Raw genomic sequence first — 7,264 nt, 5'->3', positions numbered from 1 at the left:
TTTATTTGTCTTTCTATAAAGTTGCATGTAAATCAATCTGGACAAGTGTTTATTGATCACATTGTCACAGGTCAAAAGGATAAAAATATAAACTTTTTGTGTCTTCTGAATCGATGTGTAATTCTCCCAATCTGGAAATTCCTCTCTTAATGTTGCTTAAATCCCACGCTTACTGCTTTTTACCAATTTTTATGCTATCCCAAACCAAAACAGGTCTAGTCTGAAACTGTCATTATTTTTTCTTTGTTCTCTAGTACTTAGTGTTACAACAAATACATATTTAATTATATAATTTCCTTCTTTTAACATACACAGCACTTGTGTCTATTTTTGGTACTTATTAGCATATTTCTTTTCTCCCAAATGAATGTGTGAGTTCTTTAAGAGAGAGCATATGTTTTCTTAATTTTATCTCTCACAGTATCTTAGCACAGTGCCTATCTCTCACAGTATCTTAGCACAGTGCCTTCCACACCATAGGCATTTAGTAAATATTGACTGAAGGAAAAACCGTAAATGTGTGAGGATGCCAGAATAGCTGGTGCAACCTCAGGCTCCCCTCATAGAAATAGAATCTCCTGAATAGGCGAGATCATAGAAACTGGGATGGCTAATATGGTGAGAAGAAAATCATGATAATATGTGGAGTAATTAAAAAAAGAGGAGATTTTCAGTCTGGAGAAGAGAAAACTCCTGATGGGAGACCTGGGATGGGGAGGGTAGAAAAGTTCCTGATACTGAAATTTCCTGTGGAAGAGAAATAATTAGTGACCCCAGAGCTAATATGTAGGAACAGACTCTGGAAATTATAGATAGAGAGATTTTGACTGAATGTTAAAGAACAATTTTCTATAAACCAGAATGATTCCCAGGTGACTGCCTTCAAAAGGAATAAGTAGGTTCAAACAGAAACTGTACTATTTGTTGCAGATGCTATAGGGGTTATAGTTGCTATTAAAGGAATTGGAGTAGATGACCCCCAAAGACTTTTTCAACTCTCATCGTCTCATACAATTCTATGTGTATTATTATAATGTTGTATATGACTGCCTTATAATAAATATATACGTAAATTTATATATTGTATATGGATAAAGACATATAAGTATTTATGTACAGATCATATAATCTCATTATCACCATATTGCCTAAATTAATGAAAGATGAAAATGACTTTTCAAAAGCTTGATCTTGATTATTTAAAATATTTTACTAACATCTTTTTTTACTTGAGGACAACAGTTTATAAAATATTATCCTACATGTACACTGTATGCTTAAATTTCAATAAAAAGTTTAGTGATGGTGTTAGCATCTCAAATACAAATAAATGTTCTTTCAATCTCAAAATTAAATCTGAAAAGAGAAAACAAGTGAGCCACAGTCAACTTGTTCTGATTCAGATGAATTGTGGTGTAAAGTTCAGGTATTCATTACTACTACCATCTTTATCACTAACATTTATTTAACACTTACTGTGTACCTTGTTGTTGCTGTTTAGTTGCTAAATTGTGTCCGACTCTTTGCAACCCATGAACTGCAGCACACCAGGCATCCTTGTCCTTCTTTATCTCCTGGAGTTTGCTCAAACTCATGTCTACTGAATCAATGACGCCATCCAAAAATCTCCTCTGTTGCTCCCTTCTTCTCTTGCCCTCAACCTTTCACAGCATCAGGGTCTTTTCCAAAGAGTTGGCTCTTCGCATCAGGTGGCCAAAATATTGGAACTTCAGCTTCAGCATCAGTCTCTCCAATGAATATTCAGGGTTGATTTCCTTTAGGATTAACTGGTTTAATTTCCTTGCTGTCCATGGGACTCTCAAGAGTCTTCTCCAGCACCACAGTTTGAAAGCATCAATTCTTCAATGCTCAGCCTTCTTTACAGGTACTGTATACCTAGCTATGTTTTAAGCACCTCATATGTATTAACTCATGTACTTCTTCCAAAAACTCTTATGTTATCCCCAATATATTTTTTCATATTTTATTTATAAATAATTTCAAATTTATAGTAAAGTTTCATGCACAGTCCAACGAACTCTTGGGGTAAAAGCTAATTCTCATGTAAACTTCACCCCAAGTTCTCCAATGATAAACATTTTTCCATGTTTTCTTTGTCATTCATTCACTTTTTTTTCCTGAACCAACTGAAAATAAGTTGCAAATGTGATGCCTAATTACCCCTACTTAAGTGTCTTCCTTAAAGATAAGACACTTTCCTGTATAACCACAGAATTATCACCAAAATGAGGAACTTAACACCTAATTCTGCATTGAATCCACAGATCTCATTCAGTATTTGTCCCAGTAATTTCCTTTTTGGAAAAATATTTTTTATTTCTTGTCTAGAATAAAATCCAGGGTTGTAATTGCATTTAGTTATGTCCCTTTAATCTTTACTCTGTGATAGTTCTTCATTTCTTCCTTGTTGTTAGTGACTTTGACATTTTTGGAAGTTCAGACCATTCATTTGGTAGAATGTTCCTCATTTAGGATTATTTAGGTTAGTCTGAGGCAAGTTATGCATTTTTGGCATAGTTATACATTTTTGGCAGGAAAATTATAGACGTGATATTGTGTGTTTTCAGTGGATCTTATTAAGAGACACAATATTGATTTGTCTTTTTTTTTTTTTTTTGCCATTTCAAATGAATTCATTTAATTCCAAGTAGCACAGAATTCAGTTTAGAACAAAGACTTAAGAACACACTTCGGCAGGATTCTGGGTTGGATTTATGCAGATCTCATAGCTAAGGTAGAAATGGCTAAGAAAAACTAAAGAGGAGCTACTCTATGATTACTTATTAATTTATACAAACGTTTGTTCTTAAATGTACTAGGTTCTAAGACAACAGCTCATTCTAGCTGTAGATGGCAACAGATGTTACAGCAGGAAATCCAGATGTTTAAACATGAGTGGAATTAAGGAGCATCATTGCCCACAAGGAACAGCTTCAGTGGTTGCGGCACATGGGCTCAGCAGTTGTGGCTCCTCGGTTCCAGAGCACAGGCTCAATAGATGTGGCACACAGGCTTAGTTGCTCTGCAGCACGTGGAATCTTCCCGGACCAGGGATCAAATTGGTGTCTCCTGTATTGGCAGGCGGATTCTTTACCCCTGAGCCGTGAAGGAAGCCTTCCCTTTGTAATTAATAAGCATTTTGTGGGGAGATACTTTGAGACTATGTCATCCTATTCTTCAACAAACTTTCAGTCATTTATGATGATTTTTGCCTAAATAATTATTATGATGATTGCCAAAGGGAAATTTTTCCAATTCATTTTGCCTTTTTTGTTTTCTTTGGCCTTGCCATGTGGCTTGTGGGGTCTTAACTCCTTGAGACCAGAGAGTGAACCCCAGGTGGAGTCCTAACCACATGACCACCAGGGAATTCCCCATTTATTTTACTTTTACTAGTTGGTATTCTATTGTAAGGGAGTTTTCTCTTTATTTATGTATTCATTTATTTACATCAGTTTGGCTTGTGGATTTCTATTGTGTTCAGTGGATTACACTCATTATGGACTTTGATGCTGAAATTATTACAGATTTGGTCATTTGAATCCCATTCAAGTTGTTTCTTGTGTTGCTTTGAAATCTCTATTATTATCTGAGTACTTTCTAGTGTAAGATGTTTCAGATTCATCTTATACTTTTCCTGTCCCTGCCATTTCAGTCATTTCAAAAGATATTTTTCCAAAGACCCCTGCTTTCTTTTAGTAGAGAATGCAAGATCTGGGTGCTAGGTGTGGTCATTGCTACTGGAGTATCATTACTTTAGGCTACTTTAGGGCCATCTTAGGCTTCCCTAGTGGTTCAGTGGTAAAGAATCCCACCTGCCAATGAAGGAGAAAGATCCCATAAAGAAGGGAATGGCTACCTACTCCAGAATTCTTGCCTGCGAAATTCCATGGACAGAGGAGCCTGGTGGGCTAAAGTCCATGGGGTCACAGAGCTGGACATGATTTATCAACTAAACAACAAGAACAATGGCCATCTTAGCTGACAGAACTGGGGAACTCATAAGTACACATACACATCTATACTTATTAATCTATTTATATTAAAATTAGTTTAATAGCTTAAACTGCACTCCAGTACCACAGTGTTAATTCTAGTCTTCACCTTTTTTCTATTTATATCTTCCTTCTCTGATGGTGAGAAATTTGGTTCTCATTATCTTCAATATGTTTAACTATAATATTTGTTTATTCTCTCTTTATATAACCAATATCCTGACCTCATGTGCAATCACCTTGGCCACAATTCTTCCTCATGCTCAGTCTTGCTTCCTCTACCAGCCTCTTCACAGCCTTAAGTTACACAGCTAGAAAGTGGTGACGCAGGAAAAAATGTGCAAAGTTGCTTAATTGCTTGACTGGGAGTTCTCCACCCCAAGAGTGTCTATTGTGAAGCTGCTGCTGTGAAGATATACTCAAGGAAAAGCGGCCCTTTGGCTAATGAGATGAAGATTTAAGCGGGCAGAGCGGCAGCTTTCAGGACTGTGCCTTCCAAGGGTAACTTGGAGAATGAAGGATGGAGGCAGCCGAATGGTGGTACCTGCCAAGAACCACAGTGAGGGGATTCTCCAAAACTAGTGCAGTTCAGTGGTCAGTCAGCCAGCCCCTCCACTGCAACAGGTCTCCACCATGTTTGTTTCTGTATCAAGAGCACATTCCATTAAGACAAACATATCGCAGTGCTGTTATTTCTAAAGAGGGAATATTGCTTTTATTAGCAGTTCCTTAAATTAAAATGCTAGGAGCTGGATGATGGTGTCTGCTGTTATAGTGCTAACTTCATTTCCTGGTCCAGAAGATCAGAAATCTGTTCATGTTTTAGAAAACAGCATGAGATCCATCTGTTCAGGTTAGATTTTTCCACATTAACATGGAGATTTATAGAGTGGTAACTTATGTAAGAAAAACCAGTGATGATTATATTCTTTGCTATTTGGAATCCATGTTATTTTTTTTTGTTAGTCATGAAAATATAGTAATACATGTACACATGCACAGTGAATCAGTTCTTTTGAACACTGTATAATAAAGGCATCCACTTTAGTTCATGTAGTATTTCACCTCCGTTTCGGTTTGGGTTCTAGACACCATTTATCCAGTTTCCCTTTGTAATACGGTCTGTTTATATGCAGTTTTCCTTGTAACAGAAGGCATAGAAATGTAAGAGCTACATTTGGCTTCCTGGGTGACTTCTGGTCTGACTGAAACACGGAATACTGATTATATTCCCTATGATGAAAGTAGCTTTTTTTTTTTTCCTGATTTTAAAGTAGATACATGGCTTATATGGAAAATAAAACTAAAAAGTAAATAGAAGAAAGTGTTGAATAATTGAAATTTCACCATCCAAAGTCTAGATACAAATTGTTTTATATAGAGTCATAGGATGAATGCTTTTTTGTATGTTTTGTACCTTTCTTTTTACTTAGCATTGTGACATGAAGGGGCTTTCTAGGTGGCGCTAGGGCTTCTCAAGTCGTGCTGGTGATAAAGAACCTGCCTGCCAATGCAGGAAACACGGGAGATGTGAGTTCGAGATTTGATCCCTGCGCTGGAAAGATTTCCTGGAGGAGGGCATGGCAACCCACTCCAGTATTCTTGCCTGGAGAATGCCATGGACCCAGGAGCCTGGCAGGCTACAGTCCATAGGGTCGCAAAGAATTGGACATGACTGAAGCAACTTAGCACGCATGCAGGTGACATGAAGATTTTTTCTGTTAATATATGTGTACAGATACATTATCGTTTTAGATGACTGCATAATATTGCATTGATTTTTTTGTTCAACAGGTCCCTCATTAAAGGACAATAAAGTTATTTTCCATTTTTCACTGTGTAAAGAAAGCCATGATGAGTGTCCTTGCTTGCCATCTTTATGTACTTTACTAGTGATCTCCTTTGGATATATTCTTGGAAATAGGACTGCTGGGTCAAAGACTTCACACATTCTAAATTTTCGTACAGGCTGCTTGTAAAATTAACTCTTGATGAGATGGGTTATACTATGCTTTTCTTTCATATACAGTGTCCCTGCCAATGATGGGACTTTATAAAGTCTCTTTTCAGCTTTGTAGTAGCATCATATATTTGTGTGCATTCTCTAAATGACATTAAAGGAATCGAACAACTTTATTTATAAAAATATTTATCTATTTAGCTGTGTTGGGTCTTAGTTGTAACATGCAGGATCTTCATTGCATCATGCGGGATCTTTCATTGTGGCACACAAACTCTTTAGTTGTGGCGTGTGGGCTTCAGTATTTGCAGTGTGCAGGCTTAGCTGCATGTGGAATCTTAGATCCTGGATCAGAGGGAGAACCCACATCCCCTGCATTGCAAGGCATATTCCCTAAGCACTGGACCACCAGAGAAGTTCCATGAAATAACTTTGATAAATCTATGCATGCCATCTAAGCAACCAGATGTTGTCAAGTTTCATTCAAAATCTGACATAGTTTGGTCTGAAACAAGATGGCATCTGGTCACCATTTTTTCTATTGCTTTATGTTATTTCAGTTTAATAAGATGTATGGAGAGATGTGATGGAGTTGTAATGTCATCAAGTGATGCCTATAGCATGAAAAATAAATTAAATGAAACCAAATGTGTAAAATTTTGAACTGATTCATTTGGCATTTCCATAAGTCTTGGCTTCAAAAGAAAATTCAGGCTTGAATTTTGGCTTTCTCATGGGTAAACAGCAGCAAGAACAGGGCAAATGTGAGCAGGTGGTATATGTAGTGTTTGTGGGATTTGAGAGTAGACTGTTGATCCTGGGTATTCCATTTTTGTTCAGGGACTGGTGTTAAGACCTGGGGGATTGGCAGCTTTCTTTGTACTCAGTTGGGTTATTTGATCATCTTTCATAACAGTTGCTGCTGCTGCTGCTGCTGCTGCTTCTAAGTCGCTTCAGTCGTGTCTGACTCTGTGCGACCCCATAGACGGCAGCCCACCAGGCTCCCCTGTCCCTGGGATTCTCCAGGCAAAAACAGGTTAGGTAAAGAATAAACAACCGACAAGTTCAACTTTAACAAGATATCAGAACAGCACAGTAATCTATTGTACATTTAACATATAATCTACTTAGTGATTTAACCACTTGGATACATACAAAAAAAGATGATGGAAACAGAAAAGGATCATGTTATTCCTTTCCCTCCCCCTTCCAGCAATGGCTTCCTGCCACTCTTGACCGATTCACCCAGCATGGCTGAATTTAAAGGTGCTGATTCACTGCAAGCTAA

The sequence above is a fragment of the Ovis aries genome, chromosome 1, assembly GCF_016772045.2.
Source record: "Ovis aries strain OAR_USU_Benz2616 breed Rambouillet chromosome 1, ARS-UI_Ramb_v3.0, whole genome shotgun sequence".
NCBI lineage: Eukaryota > Metazoa > Chordata > Mammalia > Artiodactyla > Bovidae > Ovis > Ovis aries.
Note: the sequence above shows the minus strand (reverse complement) of the source record.